Source organism: Anguilla rostrata, chromosome 8 (assembly GCF_018555375.3).
Source record: "Anguilla rostrata isolate EN2019 chromosome 8, ASM1855537v3, whole genome shotgun sequence".
Lineage (NCBI taxonomy): Eukaryota > Metazoa > Chordata > Actinopteri > Anguilliformes > Anguillidae > Anguilla > Anguilla rostrata.
Genome location: NC_057940.1, coordinates 30,401,873 through 30,424,453, shown reverse-complemented (window position 1 = coordinate 30,424,453; position 22,581 = coordinate 30,401,873). Strand labels below are relative to the sequence as shown.

Here is a 22,581-nt window from a genome sequence, read left to right as displayed (position 1 = left end):
GGTGGCAACTGTGGCACATTTAACAACAGGCTGAGCCCAACTAATATCTGTAATGAGAAACTTCACATTGTGGCTTATTACACACTGTAACATGTTTGTTACATATTATAGCATACAAGTGATGTACATGATGCTCAAAGTGAATAGAAAGGTTCACATTGGGCTAGAGGATTTGTCCAGATAATTAAACTGCAATCTGTGAATTTATTTATTTTTTAAATATTCTTCTTTTCTGAGAACAATATAACATGTCAGTTTCATGTGAAAATAATAATAATAATAATAATAATTATTATTATTATTATTATTATAGGAAATTCATACAAGCAAACACACACACACACACACACACAAACACATAAAGGGATGGACACTATCCAAACCAAACCTATAAACAGACCATTGCACAGTTCCAAGCCTTGACCCATGTCCTGGGGACTGTATCACAAAGCTGAATTACTGGAAATTAAAGCAGACTTAGCTGGATAACTGCATTGACTAAAACTCAGAACAGCTCTGTTTACTGCACTCTATGTTCCAGATTTGGGACGGATAACAGGCCTTTAATAAAAAGAATATTCGGATTCGGGTCATTCATATTTCAGGCTGCACCAGAAACAGGAAGCACAGGTGGAAAGCCTTGAAACCACTTCCATACACTGCATCTCCTTGTGAACCCCTTTTCCCTGCAGCAGATGGGATTAAACCTCCTTCTGAGACTTAACCCTGTGCACTGGGTCATCTCTTCTATTGAAAACATTACAAAACACTTCAGACAAAACAAAGCTGACTCACGGGACAAGAGGGCAGTTGGAAAAATCAATTCAGGATACGTCTGGAGGGAGGGGAGGGAAAACATGAGGCTTAAAGGCCTTTGCACACCGAATCGGATGCATTTTTACAATACATTGGATAACGGAAAATGCATCTGATTTTGCGTGAAAGGGGTCCGTGATCCAAAAAACACAAACAAATCTTTTTAACTGCACCCTTTTCCCCAGGCACAGATCACAGAGAGTTCCAAGGAAGACAAATTTGCAATTGTCAAAAAAAATTACCAAAAGTTTTTGCAAAATCAGAGTAAGAAAACATTACTGTATCCAACAAATTTTGGAAACAGAAGGGTGTACAGTGAATGCCATCGGCTTATTCACGAATTGAAACTAAAATGATCTGTATGTCTGTTGTGGAAGTCGGATCCAAATGCTAGCACCCCACATTCAAAAGCAAAGCACAAACTACAGGGAATTTCAATCAGGAAAACCTGTTCCACATCGTCAAGCACTTGCATGGCATAGGCTAGTTATTATAATCCTAGGACATTGCTATGCTTCACAAGGAACTTGGGGCAAAAACAAAGTGTGTTTTCTTTACCCTAGAGGGACCAAAGTGGTACCTCTAGGGCACCTTATAGGGCAAAAATTAAGCATGCAAGTGTCCCATTATGATGCCCCTTCAAATGAAAAAAGTGATGGTCTGTTGTGCTACTAGGGTGCCCCCATGGGCATTTGAGTGCCCCTCTGGTGCAGTAGATGCTCTTTTTTCATTTTCCCTCTTGCCTGTTAGAGTGTATACACACTGCTGTGCACAAGCAATATGAGGGACATTCAGAAAATGAAATAAATCAATAAATATTTTATGTTTCCAATCATCCCCTGTGACCTGTGTACGACGTTCTACAGGCAGCTCACTTTGTACTAGAGCGCCTTTAAAATTTCTGTTGTTGGGAGGAAATACTGCATGAAATAGACTTGACCCCAGCAGGACCTGGCAGTGTTCAAGGTTTTGATCCAGTATTGGATCTTAAGCTTGAATTCACTTCCAGAGGTAGTGAAGGGAGGCAGAGGCAATTGGCAAATCACAGACCCCAAAACATCCCCACCCCCCCATTAAATGGGGTCTTTTGTTTGACTTTCTGTTGTACAGGTAGAGCAAAAGGAACACTAAGTGTCTCCATCTGCTTTTAAGGTTTCATTATAACATGTCGCCATTGTGCTGCATTGTTCTCTTGTTCTCTCCAACAACAATACCCCTTCCCCCCATCCCAAAAATTGAGCACACAAAGATTTTCCCTAATCCTGTAAAATCCATACCAGCAGATACGCTCTATCACATCCCAGATTAAAGCTTTGGATGCTCCCTTTCTCCTGAAGAATCCTCAACGTCCCATGCAATTACATTGTGCACTGTGTATGTGCATCTCCTTTGGCCATTGCACTGGCCTTTTTCCTATTCCCAAGACAGCCTCATTTCTTTTGGGATCAGGTTTGTATTCATACTCTACTCAAGCCAAATGAACCTCCACTTAATCGTAAAGGCCAGCACTTGCTGACATACTTCCCACTCCTTGGTTTGCTATTTTCAACTCCTCTTTAGGTCTTCACAATATGGAGCAATTGTGTTGAGCCAGTTAAAAGGCCAGCATTGGCCCAAAACCCAGTAGAATGGCTTTGGTTGGACACATGGAGTGTTTACCCAGCTAATACGGAATGTTTCAAGAACACTGGGGAACATTCCACTTAGATTCCCATTTGGCTGTGAGATCTTTTATAAGAAAAAAAGATCATCAAACTTGTGTTTATGTGAAATAAAAAATCATGAAGGACTTGTGTTAATAACCTTTTGAAATGACAGATTCATTGGACACTGCTAACATTCCTGATAAAATTACCCTGAAGAACAATCCACAAGTCAATTTTTAATAACTGCATAACAGTATGACCAGTCCTGCATTGTTCCTTGTGACACAGATAATATTTGAAGGACACAAAAGAAACTGGACAAATTCTAGAACATCTATGTTCAGGGAAAAACATTTTTTGAGTTTGAATCTGAGTATGATAGTTCAACTGTGATATTTTACTTGCATTTTCAGAACATTTACTTACTCAAGACTCAGTCTGGGTTGTTGTACTCTCAGAGTAAAACTTTATTTGCATATGGTTTGAGTCAGATGTGGTTTGTGAAGTGTTCATTGCTTTTGGATGTCCAATAAAAACATAAGTATTCAGTGTATGCGCATGTACATGTTATTGTATTTGTATTTGTGTGTTTCTGAGTCTACAAGTGCTTATGTTCATTCATAAGAGTCTGTGGTTTCTGAGCACGCTTCCCTGTTTGTGTTAAAAGGAAAGATTGTGCATGCAGGTGCATAGAACTGAACATAGACATGGTACATGTTCCTGTTTATGTCTGCAACAGCGAGAAGGAGGCAGTTGTAAATAAGTAAGGCTGTGACTGTTTACCTGGTATACCTAACCATTCAGCTTCAGCTGTTCCAGTGGGTTTCCAACTGCAATTTCAGTGAGACAACACACAAGTGAGATTTGGTACCAGAAAATAATATGGAGGTGGAACAGGTTGCGTTTCAGTCAGTCTCATCCAACCAGGTCCTCTACATTGCCACCTGCAGGATGTGACACACGAGAGCCAGCACACCACCTGCCCCACCTGCCCCCCTCCCCATCTCCAGGAAGTGCACAGCTGATAAGGTGCTTTGATTACAGTGGCCAAGGCGTTTAAAAGCTCCGGAGATGATAGAGTGGCTGCTGACAGGTTCGATGGTGAGCGAAAGGAAAAATAATAAGGGTCGGCTGCCAAGTTCCCCATTCTCTCTCTCTCTCCTTCTCTCCCCCCAACTCTCTCTCTCTTCCTCTCTCTCTCTCTGTTTCTCCCTCCCTCAGTCTCTGCTGCCAAAAAACTGAAAAACATTTCGGCATCCAATCATGCCTGTGAAGAAAGAGAGGGAGAAAGAGAAAGAGAAAGGGAGCATGGAGATGGGAAGCGTAAAGAATAGAATGTGCGAAATGAGATTGCAGATGCCGAAGGAGGAAAATTGAAAAAAAAAGAAGAAAATGAGAAAGGGAGTGGGGAGAGAGCGAGAAAAAAGGAGGAGACGGGCAGATGTGTGCGGCGGCGTAACGAGACACAGACGACCGGGTCACATGTGTTTGGAGAGAGAGAAAGCGGCTCTTGATGTTCCTGATATCGGCCCTGACGGGGGCCATGTGACTTTGCGGATTCAAAGGCTATTTTTACTCAACGTTTCTGGGCCAGACCCTGGCACGCACGTGTCCGTGCGTGTGCCTGGTCAAAGGTCCGCGCATGTGCGTGTGCACGTGTGCGTTCAGAAGAACACCTGGTCCTCATTGGTCGTGGTAAGCAGCTGAGCGGAGTCCAGCACACCTGCCCACTCTGCCAGGCACACCCACCTGCCTTTCATCTCTCTGTAGAGCATCCGGGTGCTGGCCGCCTAAACCCTTCTGTCTCCTCCCACAGGTGCCTGGCCGCAGTCTGCAGACATGCTACTATATAGGGGGTGGTATGGGAAAATAGCTGTGAGCAGGCACAGCTCCCATTGGTTGTGAAAATAAAATGTCTGCCCTCTTGTGCCTCTAGTGACGTAATGATGAACAACAACATGGAGGTGGTCATTTGCCCAGCCAGACAGATGCTCAATCAATTAGTTTAGACACCATACTCACTGTCCCTCCTCTTTCCCTCCCCTCTGCTAAGACCAGTAAAAGAACAGAAGTCAGTTTGTGGTGTAATTTTAGATTGGCTTGGTTCCTTCTACCACCCAAAATACTGGAGCTTCTTAACAAAGCCACACAAACACAAACATCTACCAATTCAAAAGGCAAACACAAACCCATGCAAACACTTAACCCCTCCCCCCTCCTCCCACACACACATGCCCACAAACCCACACCCATTCACACAGCCACCATTCGTGTTTCTCAACAGGGCTAAGCTCTTGGTCACGGACTGGTCACCATGTGGAGAAATGTGCACATCCCAGACTGTAATGTGGCAGGGCAGGCTGCCATTCAGACCTGGCAACATGTTCCCTCTCTGAACTTTGTGCGGCACACGCATTCTAATCGGCAACATCAACAACGCAGCGTGCTGATTGCGATGACGGCACGGGCCAATGCGCTGTTTCCGATAGACACAACTAAAGTATTTTGTGGCATTATTTTTCCAAAGGCTGCTAGAGCCGGTACAGACAGTGGGTGTGAGCCAAGATGGACGGCCAGGCACAACAGCGCTGAATGTTTTTGCCTCATAGCACCAAGTTCCTGGATTTATTTTTCCTCTGCATGAAAAAAAAAAAACAGGAACAAAGCGTTATGGATCAGGGCGTCTGTTCCTGGAAGGTAAGCCAGTTGGGGCGTTTGCTTTTCCTTGGGAATGAGTGGCATTCTTGTTCATTTCCTGTTTCAGCCACACACCAAATGTAAGAATTATGTAGGCTACCAAAAGGCGGAGGAACAACAGATCCACAGTTAGCGAGTACAGGCACTATTTGAAAAAGATTATGAGGGAAAACACAGACAAACACCCCACACACGTGCACACACCTTGACACCGGCACACACACCAGTGTAATAATCCACATACAAATGCACACACACACACACACACTTTCCCACACACACACACACACACACACACACACACACACACATACACATACACACACACACGCAGATGTATAGGCTCACTATCATTTTTATGAGAGGAAAACTGCCCTCAGAAATGATAAGAATGATTTGTAAAAATCATTAAGTAAACGAGGAAATTAAGTAAATAAGCATTTGTGGGGGGTGAAACTGAACTTGACAATATGCATCACCACAATTCAACGTTAAACCCTGCTTGCAACTCAATGCCTGTTGTGTGGCCTTAAAAGACAACTAAGCTACCTAACAACATTTGAAACTCTGACCCCTGGTGGACTGAAGTGGTGATGCCTGAGCAGTCCAGTGGAGTCCAGTCCCACTGTCATGATGTAAGGGCTGCATGTTCCCTACAACCTTAACTACAGCAATGTCTTATTTAGACAGAAATACCTGTGAAAACATTCTTGGGGTTTGACAGGTGTGCAATGATTGTGCAATTTCCATAAAAAGCTACATCTGTCTAAGACCTGTTATCCCCAGCAAGTAAACTCCTATGCCAGACAAACAAATGGAACATATTTTCAGGTACACCTGTGGCAACAATTGAGTTATGGGAAAGAGAATGATACATTGCTTGGTGTGATAATATTCTTTCAGATTACAGTGAAGGTTTTAGGTGCATGGTATTTTTCTGTGGATTACATGAGTGTTGCCCATGGCAACAGGATTTGTAACCACTGAAGATATCATAGAGGAAGATGGCAGGGTCCTTCATCAACAGGAAAAGTCACCAGTTATCTCCTAAAATGTCTGAAAGAGGATATACCTCTAAATGTCCGACCTCTGACTGATTGAGCATCATAGATTTTGTCTTAGAATTTTTAGAAGGGAATTATTGTAAACAGACCTGGTCTGATATCATTACATCAGTATCTCAGCTTCTCTGAAGTAAATAGATACACTAACAAGTGTGCACGTCTGACCAAACGTCAACATGCTTCAGGCCCAAAAACTTGGTTTCTCTCCTTGGCAAAAGAAAAAAAAATCCTGTTTTCTAGCACTTTATGGCTTTTAACCCAGATTCTGTGGTAGAAAATCCACTCCCAAAATCAACAGCCACGGTGTTCTGGGGTTTCTCAGTAGGCATGACCAGAGTGCGCACACGTGGGCTGTGATCTGCGTCGGGATGGGAACAGCGTCGCCCCGGCGGCCGGGAGCCCAGAGCAGAACACAATAAAAAGTGAAGCGGCAGGACTGGGCCAACCAGCGCCATAAAAACAGGCTGCGCGGTAACGACACATTGAAGAGGCGAGCAACGACGGTTACGGCATGGTCTTGCAATTATCATCTCCCCTCGCCAGAGAAGCAGGCTCTGCGCGCAGCTTGAACGGTTGGCGAGTGCATGCAAGTGTGTGTGAGTGTGTGTGTTTGAGAGGGTATAATTGGGTGACAGGACTTCCTAAATTAGTAGATATGAGTTGTGAGCGAGAGCGAGAGAGGCTGAGAGAAAGAGAGAGAGAGAGAGAGAGAGGGGGGGCTGTGAGAGCGAGGGAGAGAAAGGGCGGCAGAGGGAGAGGCAAAGAGAGACAGAGGCTGAGGGAGAGAGAGAGAGAGAGAGAGAGAGAGAGAGAGAGAGAGAGAGAGAGAGAGACGTCTCAGACATTCCCAGCAGCAGTTTTCCCTCCGCTGATATTAAGGCAAGTAGCTAAGTGGCGACATGAGAATCCCGCCCCGTGTCCTGGACCCCTTCCAAACATTGTGTGTGTCCCTCCCAGACGTGTGAGGAGTTGACTCTCTTTGGCGCTCACCGTTTTCCCCCTGGCCTCTGTGTGTGTGCGTATCTTAGATTATCGGAATCATTTTCAGGTACTTGCATAATGAGGTCATAGTGAAAATCCATACACAAGATCATTCTTGCGCAAACCCTACCCGCAAAGCAATTGTGTCCAGGTGCCAAATGTTTTTGAAAGTCTACTCTTTCCCTGGCGAGCTCTGTTTCATGACTGTGGAAGCCGAGGGCTGCCGCTCAGGCCAGACAAGAAAAAATGTATTATTGAATTCTGCTCCGCGACCCTCGTATTCAAGAATGCTGTTATCCACACAAAAAATCTCTGTCCGATGCAAAGCCTATCCTGCCTTTCAGGAACACAATATGAGGTGAAAATTGTTAGTTTACCACTTGGAATATGAAAATGAAGGGAACAACAACATTGCCTAGCTTTGGGTGGGAGTGGGGCTTGTGTGTGTATATGTGCACTCGTGTGCGTGGGGGGGGTGTAGGTTACTCCAGTTGTGGAGACGGGATGTAGATGACTAGCCTGTAGAAGGGGGGAAAGGGGGCCAAAGTGAACAAGTTCTCGGTGTCCTTCCAGTCAGTCAGATGTTTCCCCTTTTCCCAGTAAACAAATGTGACTCCACGTGTGAGGCGCCACTGACATGGAGACTTATTGCTTCTTAGCTCCTTGCTACATTCTGAAATGACATTTCGTGACAAAGCCATAAATACATGGATGTGCCCGACTGTGCACAGACAGAAAAACAGAAAAAAAAACTGAAACTGCAGGAATGGGTGAGGGGACAGGCAAAGGGGGCAGTATTATTGTCCCTGTGTTCTGAAGACAGCGCACTTGAGGACAAAAGGTCCTGATGTGATATCTTAAGAGTAACCATGTGTTTTTCGCAAACGATAGAGAGACGATTGCACCTGCTGGATGCTTAAAACACAGCTCTCTCAGGGGAGAGAGACAGGAGAGTTTTGGCTGCAGCCGAAAGATCTAGAGATGCGATCCCCCACTTGCCTAATAGGTAACTGGAGTTATGTAACTATCCTGAGGAATTCACTTGTCCTTATCCTCCAAAAGAGCTCTGTGTCTTCCTCCTCTGTACCCGATCCGTAAGCTAAAAGCAAACCTCGGTTGGCCCCTGAACAAGCTGAATTTGCCACATTGCAAGACGGAGAACCTGCTAAAATTGAACTTTATACGTAAAAATAAAACAAACGATGAATCCAGCACAGAAAGCAGCATCAAACCCGTCGCCGCATAATCAATACCATCTTTCTGCTGACAGAGAATCCACTTGGAGAGACAAGCCGAGGGGCTAAGCCCCAAACCAGACTCCGAGATGCAAACGGACCGAGAAACAGAACCGCAGTCGGTTCAAAGAAATAAAACAAAAGATTGACAGAAACAGTGCTGCAAAATGGCTGCATTTTGTTTTTAATCTCCAAAGAATTATTCCCTACCTAGAATGACCATGCCAGCAAGAATTATGCAGGTCTCATGACCGAGATATAAATGCGTCTGTTTTTTCCTTCCCCGTCTCTGTTGCCTTTGGCTTGTATTTGCTGGCTTAGAGCAACATGTGATATTAGGAAAAATATAAATGGCATGAATACGAATAAAAGAACATTGCGAGGAATGAAAAGGAGTCTGACAGACTTCTTACCTTCTCCTGCAGAATGAGGATGAATGTAATAATATATATATATATATATATATATTATATATATATATGGAGAAATATATATTATTGTCAGGCAGGTTTCTTCCACGCTGTTTCCTCCCCTTCAGATTTTCATGTCTCCAGAAATTAAACAGTCAGAGAAGAAGGAAAAATGCCTTGTAATTTAGAAGAAATAAAACAATATCTGGATAAGGAAAAGTAAAGTTCTAATTCTTTTTCAGGGCTGACTAAGGCTCATTGCTTGTTTGTGTTTGTCTCGGATTAAAATGTAGTCCATGTGCTTTTTCTTTTTTTTCTTGCTGAGCAGGGATAAGTTCTTTAGTGCTGTCTTCAAGCGGACTACAAGTAGATTTGAGACGCACCTTCTGAATCCCTCAGCTCTCTCACTCACAGGCAGAAAGTAGGAGGGAGAGAGAGGGAGAGGGAAACAGAGAGCAAGAGGGAGAGAGAGGGAGAGAGAGAAAGTCTGAGAGACAGGGTGCTGAGCTTGGCTGAGCTGCAAATGTGTGGTATCCAGTGGGAGAGAGGCTCTTTTACAGGGGGTTTTACAGGGGGCCAAACACCTCTGAGGTCTAATCCCCCCCACTTTCACCCGCTCCCTCTCTCACTTGCTCTCCTTTTTTGAATGAGTTCCAAGACAGGATTGTTTCTTAGGTTCCCTTATAACAAAAGCCGAGTGTATCCAGGAATGGTGAATTAGGTAGGAGGAGGCGTGGAGCTTGGGGTGGGGAGCAAGGGAGGCTACTAAAAGTTTCTCTTGTTTGCACCCCCGATTGCCCCCACCTCCCAACACCCTACAACAACAACAACAACAACAACAACGACACACACAAATCTTTCCTAGAAACCTGGAGCCTGAAAAACATGAAGACTGTTGGCTAATATCTTGCAGATTTAACTTTTCCTGAGAATTCCTCATCTGGCATTTTCAATAATATGTTCAGTGCACATGCATACACACACACACACACACACACACAATGGCACATCTCTTTGTACTAAGGGCTGGAATTCCACATTCTACTTTCTTTTTGTACTACATCAGGGGGAGTCAATTGTGGTCCAATGAGATACCTCAGTAGTTTGAGTTATTTGCTCTTTCCTAATCCTTACTTCTAGGAATAATGCAGATGGCCATCTCCTCAAGGTAATCCGAATCTCTGTTTATATTACAGTTATCTGAATTCTACCAGTTTTTATCACTGCAGAATGTGTGATCCATGGTTTTATAGCATTTTCATTTTACAGTTGCATGAGATATACAGGTGACAACAGATACCACTCTGGTCTGTATCACTGCAGAACTTGTACTAAAAGTCCTCAAACCCCTATATAGGTCACCTCAGTGTTAAAAGGAAAAATGTGATGTTGATATGCACATCAGCAAACCCTTCTGTCAGTCATCAGTTGTATAATTGGTTGTGTTCCTTTGACTGTTTACTACTCATTTCTGCTGTCCCTACAGTGAGGCCTTGAAGATAAGGACTGAAGTACAGGTCAAATGTTTCCCAGGTCACATGTTCATGAAATCTCATGCCCTTCACATACTGCTGACATTACCTGACATCAGCAACCTGCAAATGCCAGTGTAAAAGGCTGCCACGATGCTTCCTAAATTCCCTGTACATTATCATTGTCAAGGACTCAAACAAAGAGGGAGACATTTGGAATCGAAAGCCTTTATCGAGTCATTAAATACTGTCACTACTTTGGGTAATGAGCTGTGCAGGAGGGGGAGGGGGATGCAATCTTAAAATCTGATATACTGTACAGTCCCTAACCCTCATCCTAAAAATAGACCAAGTTGAGAGCTGCACCACCACCACCAACCCCCACCTTCATGCACAATTTACCACACATTCAACCAAATAAGTCTGGAAGTTCAATGCTAAGCAAAGTAGCCTACTGTGTATGGAAGCCCTAGTGCAGTCTGGTTTTCAATCTAGTCCATACACATGGCTCTAACTCAAGCTAATATCGTCTTATCTGACTAATTTTAGTGTGCGTATTGGGGCAATCTTACTGAGAGGGACTGCAGCAATGTTTATGTGCCCCTGTGGTCAGCTATTAGACCATAAAATAGCCTTGTCTCAGACCAAAGAAAGAAAAGCCCTACTAGCACGACCAGATCTATAGGGATGCAAACCTGGCAGATTTGTAGATCTGATTAATTGCCAGTTAGATTTTGAACAGAGAGGGAGGGGGAATGGAAAACAAAACTATTTGAAATTATGATTGGTTTCTTACGGGCAAAGAGTGGAGTTGGGGGAGGGACTTGTTTAATCCAATCATGTTCAATAGTTTAGTATGTCCCCATCATCTCTCCCATTCCTTTTAACAAACCATTTTGCTTTTTTGTTTCTGAAATCCAGACCCATTTATTCAGAAAAATAAAAAGGCTGTCATCGATTTACTGTGATTAAAAACTAGCGTCAAACTAAACTTTTCATCTGTTTCATGCCAAAGTGGACTGTTCCATTGTGAAGGTGTGTCTCAGTAAAGACTACTTTTTGCCATGGGCCTAGGTCTTTGAAAAAAACATCATCAGGTTAGCATTTAAAGGGATTTTTAAATGTATGTTTCTTCTACCATTTTAATCTGACCTGGCACTCTTCTCCTTCAGACCAGCATCACAGAGATTGCCAGTTGATATGAACATAATTTAAAGGTAAAGGAAAAGCAAAACAGACCCAGATTTAAAGGACAATGTGGTAAAGCATATAATGGCATAGTTCTGTGCATTTTTTCATAGGCATGACACTCGGGCATAGTGATGGTAGCAACATGGACTTGGTATCCATGTATATGTGCAATCCTGTAGTGTTGATTTATTCCATTTTATGATGATAAATATAAAAATATATAAAAATCCAATAGCAAGAGGCAAAAATAAATTTAAACTGTTATGTATTTAAAAGCAGTTTATTACAAAGATGCCTGGTCCTTGGTGGACTTCATTAGAAAGAAGAGAAAAACATGTTTTGTACTCCAAAATTAATGCATGCAATTATCTGCATTTATAAAACTTAAAACATTTAGGCCATTGGTAACCCTACTTCTGAATAAAAAGAACCTTTATAGCTCACACCTCACGTAATAGGTCATGTAGTTTAATCAAATTTAAATATATTTTAAGACACTGAAACTCCCAATGGTACACAATTTGGTCGTTACTTTCTCTTGGGGGGGAGGGGGGGCAGCAGAGCACAAAATAAACCTAATTATAGTTCAAATAAGGGAGGATTTATCTGTGTGAGTTTGATAGACTATTATCTAGGGTTTGTACATAGACTGTCTACATATTGTTTATTTCTTTAAGTTAGCTACAATCATCATGGATTGATGAATTATGAATTGAAATTCACCTATGGAAGGAAAAACAAACATTCCTTTACCAGCTATAGTGTGTTTTCGAATGTACTAAATTCATTCATTCATTTACAACATTAAGGGTGGAGGAGTGTCGCCAGGGCTGATTATGTCATCAACAGGGTTCCAGGGTGTTGCTCATGAATCATGCCTCCCGTTGACAATCTGGGCAGAACCAGAGTGTTTCCGTGGTTTTCAACGAAATGAAGTACGTTGTCAGCACAGGAAGGGTGTTCCAATAGGTCTCTTTCAAAGGCCATTTGTCTCCAGGGGGCGAGGCTCTCTAGACCCTGCCACCTTTTTCTTCCACACATCCACTCTTATTCCAACTTTTTTTTTAATTGGGTGAAACAGGTTTTTCACACGCCTTCGAAAACGTCTGGTTCCATGTCCGCCGACTTATAACGGCAACGTGAGCAAATATATAAATAAACAACAGCAGCTTATAAACTGACAGTTTGTCACTGCATTACACCCAACTTATTTATTTTTTCTTCATACGTGTAGAATGCTGAAAATAGGCTGGGACACCTGCAGCATGTGGCACCCCACCCTGTCCCCATGGCAACAGCAGAACTGGGATAAAGAGCCCTTGTGCTTTGTACATGTGCCACTGTTGGAACAGTGTAAAAAGGGACTGTCCCAGCCCCAGAAAGGGAGAGATGAAAGTGTTCCCAAATTCTGCCAGGCCACTAGAGGCACTCTCAGTCCAAAATGCTAAAGCCCACTGTAGCGATTCACACATTCTGTCAAATCTTCACGCTCGTATGTTAACTGCCTCCCTTTCTGCAGGAGTGAGGTGGATGAGCATCTTGTTCTCACTCTCACTCTGTCCTCACTCTCTCACACACACTTCACTTTCTCCCATGGGATCGTCTGTTCAGCAGAAGTAAGTTTTCTGGGCAGTATTGTGACTGGCACCTTGGATTGTGAATAGATGTAGCATAAGCCATCTGCAATGTCTGGTTGAATGAAAGAGGGGTAGAGCTTGGAGGTCAAGGGTCATTTGAGGACAGGTGTTTCTCACTGAGCTCTGCTCTCTCTCTCTCTGCAGTTCTCCTCTCTCTGTTTGGCCTTCAATAGACTGCTTTATTCAGGTGATCTAGCACATCTCTTTTCTCTAGTCTGCTGCAACCTTACACAGGAATGTCTGGCATGTGTACAGGGGGCGTTGTTTGGGCGGGGGATGTAGGGGAGGGGGACGCATGGTAAACTCTGGGCAGCTAGTGAAATTGATATAAAATTTCAGAGAACAAATTCCTTTCTGCAAGCATGGGGGACCTGCCAAGGGTGTCACTGGCATGACTGAGCAGGGAGAGAGTGAAGCTCTGGCCTGATCTCTTGGCCTCTCTGAACCATGTTGTACTTCTGCCCCTGTTTTGGAGGTAATTATTACATTGACCAAATCAATAAAAAAAAGTAAATAGCACTTTCTCCAGGGTATATTGTCCAATTTAGATAAGGAGACAAAGATAAATTTAACTTTTGTTTGGCTGATTACACCTCCCTGTAGTACCAAAGCAGACAGAAAGGAGAGAACAGAAAAATAACATTTTAACACATAATGAAAAAAATAAACAATAAAAGCAAGCACACAATTTGTAGGAAAACTTGAAGGGAAATGGAGGGAATTGTGAAAGGGCTGAGATATATCCCAGAACAGACTTGAGAGAGAAAAGGATACACTATGAGATCCCCAGCTCCAAACTATGAGTGGTATGCATGGCTTTCAGGTGGCTGGTTCCGTTGGAAAAAAAGAAGAAAAAAGACAGGAAATGATTGACTACAGAAACTTGACTGTACTTTAATGTGAAGTTGGAAAAGGTTTGGCATTGTACATTGGTTATGCTGAAAATTAACATTTACTTCCCTATCAACAATATATTGATGATCAAAGCATCATATGTAGAAAATGTATTTAAAATCCTGAAATAACACTATAATAATGTCTCATGCATAGTAGTGCCACCAAATATGTAATAAGTTTGTTAAGGGGGGGGGGGGGGGATAAAAAAAGATAAAAAAAAGAATTTAAAAAGAATTTCTCTCCTTTAATGGTTTTGGCAACTCACTATAACCTAAAAATGTAGGTCTTGTCTGCAATATGGAATAATTCTGTCAAATGGTCTTGACCATAACTACAGCGTTACCACTAACTATGAATCCACTACTAAATTTTTTTTTTTAAGTGGGGTAAAAAAGAGAGAGGGCTGGTGGCTTTGTGTACCAGCACAATTTTAATCAGCCAAAATGGAGGGATGAAAGAATGTGGAGATTATTACATCGTAATTGTTTCCAGAAGGTGGCATACAGTATCGGTCTCCATTCTCCATGTGGATTCCAAATCGGGACTTGTTCTGGGCGATCAGAGGGGAAACAGATTTCTACAGATGAAATAAAATAAACACACAGAAACAGAAGGGGTAAATAAACTAGGGGCTGTATTGTACGTACATCACATAATATTCATTGCACGGAGAGAAGGGGAGGGAGCAGGAGAGAAAGTGAGTGCAGTGTATTGACAGCTTCCATTATCTCTACTTTCGGTGCTATGCATCTCCCTCCCAGCTCTCAACTGGCCCACCGTAAACAGAAAGTTCTGTTGAGGCTTGATGACCAATAACCGCCGAGTCATGCTCAATTGTTTCGCTAAGAAAATAACCTGTCTACCTATAAATTTTTCCAGCAGGCTATCGTTCACAAAAATGGCTGCACAAGCCTGATAAGGGTCCTTTTACTGTTTATTATGTTGAAACGATAAAACTGGAGGAATTAACCCCTTTTTTGACAGAGCTTGTCCTACTTAAAAAAAAACAAACAAAAAAAAACAAAGGAAAAGGTGATTTAGAAAGCAAGTGGGAAGGGGAAAAGAGAGGGGATTTTTTGTGTAGTTTTGTGTATCTTTTCCATAATTGGTTTCCGTTTCAAAACTAACAAGCAAGAGGGCAATTTCCTTGACAGCAGGGGCAACGACAAAACCTGAAACCCAAACAGTTGTTAGATTAAAGTGAGAGAAAAAAATAAAATAAATAAAAAGCCAGAAATGGCAAGGACATAACATTTCTAATATGGCAAATAAGGCACAATCCCAGGTCTGCTCATAGACTAAAAATGGTAAAACTTACAGAAACCCATTTTTTAGGAGGCGAAAACTAAGACTTTCTTTGTACTGAATAAATATGCATAATTTAAAAAAGCATGCAGTGCACACTGAAAAAGAAAGAATAAAAAAAACTTGCATTCCCCACACACAGAAACAAGCTTTTGCATGGGAAGCACAAACCAACATTCCTAACAATCAGGAAAAAAAACAATCCCAATACTTATAAATGGATACTAATCTATACACTTTGTCTCAGTATATGGTTACATTTAGGAAAGCTAATATTTTATAATTTTTTATTATTTAATTAGTTCTAAGACAGAAAAAGTTGCTAATGTGATTAAATTCATTTCACACTAGGAAAATCAAATGGAAGTAAACCTGTAAAAACCACTTGAGATAAATCTGTCATACGGTCACCTTTCAACATGTTCTTTGGTGCTGGGGGCAAAACTGTACAAAACCTACAAGATCAACACACCTGCTTCCATGTCAACCGTCAACAAGTCAACTGTTAAGAATGACATGATATAAACCTCAAATATCTCCTTTCTGTACTCAGTTCAAGCTGTTTACACTTTGCCCAGGCTTGTTCCCAAGCAAATTTAAACCATTTACGCTGCAGCAGTGATTTTGACGCCATTTACACCACAGCAGTGTGTCACTTTATGGCTTTGCAGTTTAGTTGTTTTACCTTGTGACCTTACTGCCCTATTCAGGGATTGTTTGTCCTTCATTGACCTGCCTGAAACCCCAGTGGGGCCTAAAGTGACCCTACTTGTGTATACCACCTCCATTGCCACTCCCCTCCACCCCATACATCCTTTCTGCCGTCCCACCTGGTTTCCAGTGGCTGTGTGAATGTCTTCCTCACAGAAACCAATCCCTGCACAGCTGTTTCCAACCCATCACAGAGCGGATACAGAGGCACATCCTCAAAGCCTTGTATGGGAAGGTGGTCACAGGTTCAGGTCCCTGATGTGGTGTGGGGCACAATCCCACAGTCCAGGTGTGAATGAACTATGGAGTATGCTGTCAGTTAAAATGAAGAATGGACACAGTGTCTTCTACCCTGCTGCATATGCTGTATATATGGGGGAAGGCGATGACCAGAAGCAATGCAAAAAATATATATTAATTGGCTGATTGCTGTTTATTAAACCAGAACAAAAATAGCAAAAATACTCTTGTGTAATGAGTGAGAAACCAAGAAACAAAAATGCCACAGTCCAAACAAAGTAGAAAGTCCACAACAAAAAAGCCACAAAACACAGCAGTTCTGAGGAAAAAGCTCTTCGGCCTGGGAGCATGGCCTTTTTATGAGGCCCAATGATTAGGCAATGGGTAGCAGCTGAGCTAACTGGAATGAGCTTCAGCTGCTACCCCGCCTGCATGCAGGGCCGACGCTGTCCACTAGGAGAGTGGAAGGGAAGTGTCCCATCTCCCTTCCTGGCACCAAATACTCTCCCCCTTAGCTATGAGCCCTGTGAGGAGGCGATAACAATGGGCCAGGAAGGGACACCTGGGGGGCCAAGGCCATCCCCCAGGATCAAACACCAGTGGTAGTGGCAACAGGTGAGGGACCCTTTTGGAGGCCTGCAGGCCTTGCAGTGGCAGCAGGGGGTGAGGGGCCCTCTGGAGAGGGAGACAGAGCAATAACGCTATCACATCACAAATATGACATAGGCAGGGCTTGACATTAATGCCCACCACCAACAAATGCGGCTAGAATCGGGCACTGGCATGTAACTCGTTCACTCTCATTGGCAACTGTGGCTGTTGGTCTTTAGGTAGCATTTTCTATGAAATAATTTGTTGCTTACAAAGCGATCTGAAATAGTTAAACCAATTTGTGGTGACACTACATGATACTACAACTCCCATGAGCACTGGGTGCATGCTGTGTGCTCATCCCTTTGGCCATCCACTTCGCCCTCATGCTCTCACTTCTTCAGTCTTGGAGAAGGCGAACTTGGGCAAAATCAAACAACAGCTGGAAATAGCGCCACATACAAACATGTGTTTTCGGCGTATACCTATATTCATTGCGGCTTCAAAGTGTTTGTTTAGTGATGCTCCATGCCAGTGGTGAGCGATTCAGATTCTCCAGGCGTGATCGGAAAACAGAAGTGACAATTACAACACCAAACACGAAAACAGTAATGGTTTAGTAAAGGATTATGAACTCTGACCACAGACAAATGGAAATCCATCATTTCAAAGTCGCTTTAGTTTATTTAGAGCTGCAAAAACAAATTACCATCAGATTTACCCTCAGATAGTTCTCCTCAGCTGTAGGCAAATAATAAATCATTTTCATTTGAATTGCAAAATTTACACCTTTAATGAAGCTGAATTAAAAATTGTAGTTACATGTACACTTTGTTCTCTGCACAGACACTTGGAGGATATTCATGGAAAAGGTCAGCAATGCACAGATTTTGTCATTTAAATGATTTAAGTGCATGTTCTCTTAAAGATTTTTTTTATTTTTTATTTTTCTACTAGCTCTCTCTCTCTCTCTCTCTCTCTCTCTCACAGACACCTACACACACACACACGCAATTTACTCAGGTTGGATAGCTGTAATGGTTTCTGTTAAAATTAAATGTTATGCCAAAACAAATGCATGCAGTTAAGTGGCATGGCTCACAAAAAAAAAAATGTTATACAAAATTTCCACAAAAATTCTGGCGGCAAGTAAATAAAAAAATAAAAAACTGTCTGTCCACCTGGGGCAGTATACCCGCATTCTCAGCCACTTGTAATGGCTGGGGATGACCACTACATTGTGTGGAACAGACAGAAACATTGCAAAGTAAACATTTGCACCACGGAACTTTTAAAAGAGCATTTGTCTTTGTAATGAGGGGTTTTATGCACTGCAACCCTAAAATAATATTCCTCTCTATGTAGTTGTCAATGAACTGTTCTTGCTGAAGAGTTGCTCTTCTTTCTTTTCCTTACATATTGCACTAATGCATGAGCATCATGACCACAATTTCCAACCCTATTTACTGATGTCTTTCCCATAGATCTAAATGGATATGTCACTTTAATCGCTGTTCCTATTGAAACACGAGCCAGTTGAGCAGTCTTTGTTGACGGAAGCTCCTTCCAATCTGCACCCCAATACAGAACCCTCTTTCAAAGTCACTTAAAAATCTTTTCCCCTTGCCATCATTATCCAAGATTGAGGTCAACTGGGCCTGCTCGGCATTTATATACACACCATAGAGCATGATAGGATGTTTAATTGTATCATGCAGTACACCTGATATATATATATAAATATATGTGTGTTCGTGTGTGTGGTAGCAGAAACATTACCTACTATTTGTACTATTTTGAAGTAATATATGGCCGATATATCCGTATACTTCCATATAAAAAATATAAGTAATGAAACAAAATGTCAAAATGTTTAATAAATCAGGTAATGTCTACATATGCATGCAGACTGTGGAAACAAACCACAATTTATGTGTGTAGGAGTTAGGTTAACACACTTACTAGATTTAAAAACACAGATATGTCCCCTTCTGGACAACCCACAGGCGTAGACAGGCAAAAGAAAACACCGACCTCCTCAGCTCCAACCATGAGATGGAGAAGTGCCAGAAAAGTAGACCTTTAGATTTACTAAAATACCAAGAGCAAAATATATAGAGACCACCTATGGAGCAGGTAAATAAGACCAAGGCAGGCTTCTTGGCCTTCATTTCTTAGGAAACCCTTTTGAGAGCAAACTGTTCCAAACATGGAGAAATATGCTGTGGTTTCCAATGTGACACTTGTGAACTATTGCCGCTGAATCTTCATCTGAGCTTCAGGTTTGACTCTCAAGATTGGGTTAGAAACTCACCACTTACAGCACTTAGCAAATTAGCACCCCCGTAAATAACTTTAGGGCCAACCACAAATACAGATGAGGGATGGGGGGACTGAAGATGTGCGTTCTCTTTAAAAGTCAGGGTAGGAGGGGGAGGAGCACATGCACGAGACAGTCCACTGTGCACATTCCCCCTACGGATTTCCTGCTATGGCTAGCCACTGGACAAGCTTTTGTGTTTTGAGACAGGCGAGTAAACATTATTGTTGGAACTCCTAGCAGAGAACTGCATAGGGATTCGGCAACTGATTTTAATTTTGTGTGTGAGTATGTGTGTTCAAAAAAGGATAATCATGGACCATATGTATGAAAAATGCAAATTAATCTGACAAATGTTCACTCAGACCCTGATAATGTGAGAGACTGTTCTGCACAGGTACTCACTTAGCACATTGTCATTCTGTATCATTGTCATGTGTCCTCCCTCATATTCTTCCATGTACTAGTACTATTCCTCACTGCATCGTCCAGTTTCACTGAACTGTTTATTATTATTTTCCTCATTGATTTACTGCAGGTTATGGTTTGCATATTCCACTTCCAGGAGGCTAAACCTGTCATATGGAACAGTGGGCTATTATAACTCTTTAACATAAATGCCTTAAACACCATAGAAACATGAATGCAACATTATCATCAGCATTTTTTGTTTTCCATGTAACCTCATAATACAGCTCCCCCATGACTGTTTTAGTGTGTTTTGATTCAAGGTATGAAAGACCATGGTAGGTTATGAATACATCAATGGATACAGGGTGCTGTTAGGCACTATATGCAGGTATTACTTGTGGCTGTTTTTAAAGCTTTTAGAAACATTAAAATACAAGTTTAATGCACTGATTGAAATATTTCATTAACAGTACATGAAGACGTTTGTGTCGAGTGGCCTAATCAGAAGCCACCAGCTTGTTGACTGACGCCCATTCCCCTTGCAATGTTCTTTCCACAGATGCAATGTATGTTTTGACACAGCAACATATTGCAAGCTTGTACACACACGTTTCTTGTTCAGTAGCTTTCAGTGTGGTGTTATTTTACTGTCAGTTGGTAAGAACAAAGTAATTAAATGTGAGAGCATGATTCCTTCAGCTCTAAGGCAGATTTACTTTTGTCTCATTCTGTAAATTTAAACATATATATATGTGCCCTCAAGATTACCCCGCTCTTGCACAAAACAGTACGCATGCTCTCAGATACACTCTGTATAATTGTAAAAAACTGTATTTGTGCACAGATTTGCTACTTTTTTTTACCCCCATAATAACTGAGTCCCCCGCTATCGCCAACTCCCTTTTCCAGGAGGATGTGGCCATCTGGGTGTCCAGTGGCATACCAGTCTTCCTGTAGTCTGGGTCAAGAGCCAGATCCAATTCCTGCAAGGGCTGGATGTAATGGTAATGGTGGCAGACGAACTCCACATTGGAATCGCTTTGCAGAAGTGCGATCATCCTGCAACCCTCACACAGATTTGGCCACATTTTTACCCACCCACTATCACCCTATCTCTCCCTGTATTTAGAGTAAGATACTGCCAAGATTGAGGCAGCAAGACCTTTCAAGAACATACAAACGTGTGGGTGGTTCTGGACAACTAGCAGCAGAAACCGGAGGGGGAAGAAAAAGAAAAAAAGGCACTTTTATCTGTCTAATGTTAAGCATTGAATAAATTACACACACACACAAAAAAAGAAAAAACTACCCAGTGTTGAATCACTCGCGTTATAATCAACAAACTTAGCTAGCTTTTACTAAATAGAAATGACTGAAGGAACCCTTGTACTAGGAAATATTTTGTTTATATCAAAGAACAAAACACAGCCAAAATTTGCTAATGTCAGCACGTAAAAGTAAGGACAAACTATCTAACTACAATTATATTTTGCTCTTGAGGGATTGAAAAACCACAAAAAAAAAAAAAAAAAAAAACAGTCAGCAAGAAGGTGGCTGAATTATCTAACCGGCTGGTTTGCTAGCCAAGTGCATAACGGAGGAAAAAAGCGGAAATTCCCCTGTCCCCTCCCGTCCCCTAATGGCAACAATGATTTTCACTTTAGGAGCAAAATCATCTTCTTTTACTTATAATATGGATTTTATTTTTTATTTTTTTAACTCAAACTAAATATCAAATATACACTTGAAAGCACAATACAATCATATAACGAAATTTTCTGAAGACCTTCCCCTCACTTACAAACAGTAAGTGTGTGTCAGACACAAGATATCGAGCAAGATAACAGCAAGAGAGCCAGCAAGCATAAACTTCAATCAATGGACCTGAATTAATGGATTAGTAAACTACAGATGGTTGACAAATTAAAGTAAAAACCACCATGATGTTAATTGCGTAAATGTATCATGCAATACCCCTGATGGAAGCATCCACATTCATTATGTTTCTCCACAAATTTATTCAGGTTTTTCCATTATTTTGTCACCTGTCTGTAGATAGCTAATGTATTTATTTTGTACAATCTTCCAGACCTGCTGCTGCCAGAGTTTACAAGGTGAGAGCAACGAGAGGGAGGTGGATGGGGGAGAAGGAGAGGGAGAGACAGGGGGAGGGTGACATGCAGGAGGAAAGCCTGCCATTACTTCTTCCACAAGCATATAGTATAAAATACATGGAATTTTACACCTCTAATAACCCATAATATCACTGGGTCACAAAGTGCCTTTTTGGAGTCTTTTTTGGAACCTGCCTAGATATAGCTGGGACAAAAAATGCAGAATGCTCATGGTATCGTCATCACATTTGAACTAGCATTATGCCCTAGTCTGCATTGTGTTTCTAAGTCCACCACAGCATAGCCTCAAGCATCAGTATCCTTTAAATATATATATAATAATAATTATTATTATTATTTGAGAAAAAACTCAATTCCATTGTGTTTGAGCTTCTGTTAGTATGTTTCAGTTATATTTTGAGTAATTCTGATTCTTGGAAAACAAACTCCTTTGTCACCAAGCCTTTTGGGATTATGTGTTATGGACAGATGAATTAAAAGTGGAATATTTTGGGTGATATGGTCATTATATAGACATAAGTATAACATCATACAAATGGTCAACACCGTGGTGGAGTGTGATCGTGTGGGATGCTGCTGCTCAGACTGGACACTTGCTGTTATTGAAGGAACCATGAATTCTGCTCTGTACCTCAAAATTCTTCCAGAGAATGTCTGCTCATCTGTCTGCTGGAGCTGAAGTGTAATTGTAATTGTAATTGTGTAATTGTATAATTGTAATTGGGTTATGCCGCACGACAATGTTAGAAAACACGAAAGAACGTCCATATCTGAATGGCTGAAAAGGAACAAAATGTAAGTTTTGGAGTGTTACATTTTAAC

General features: G+C 41.8%; 1 protein-coding gene across 3 annotated transcripts in view; it reads right to left on the bottom strand.

Moving 5' to 3' along the window:
- Positions 1-9,397, bottom strand: part of col8a2 (collagen, type VIII, alpha 2) — a 58,239-nt gene extending 48,842 nt beyond the window's left edge. For all 3 annotated transcript variants that reach the window (XM_064347648.1, XM_064347649.1, XM_064347650.1), the window contains exon 1: positions 8,853-9,397. The gene's annotated coding sequence lies outside the window, so the exon portion shown is untranslated. The remainder of the gene's footprint in view (positions 1-8,852) is intronic.
- Positions 9,398-22,581: the final 13,184 nt, after the last annotated feature.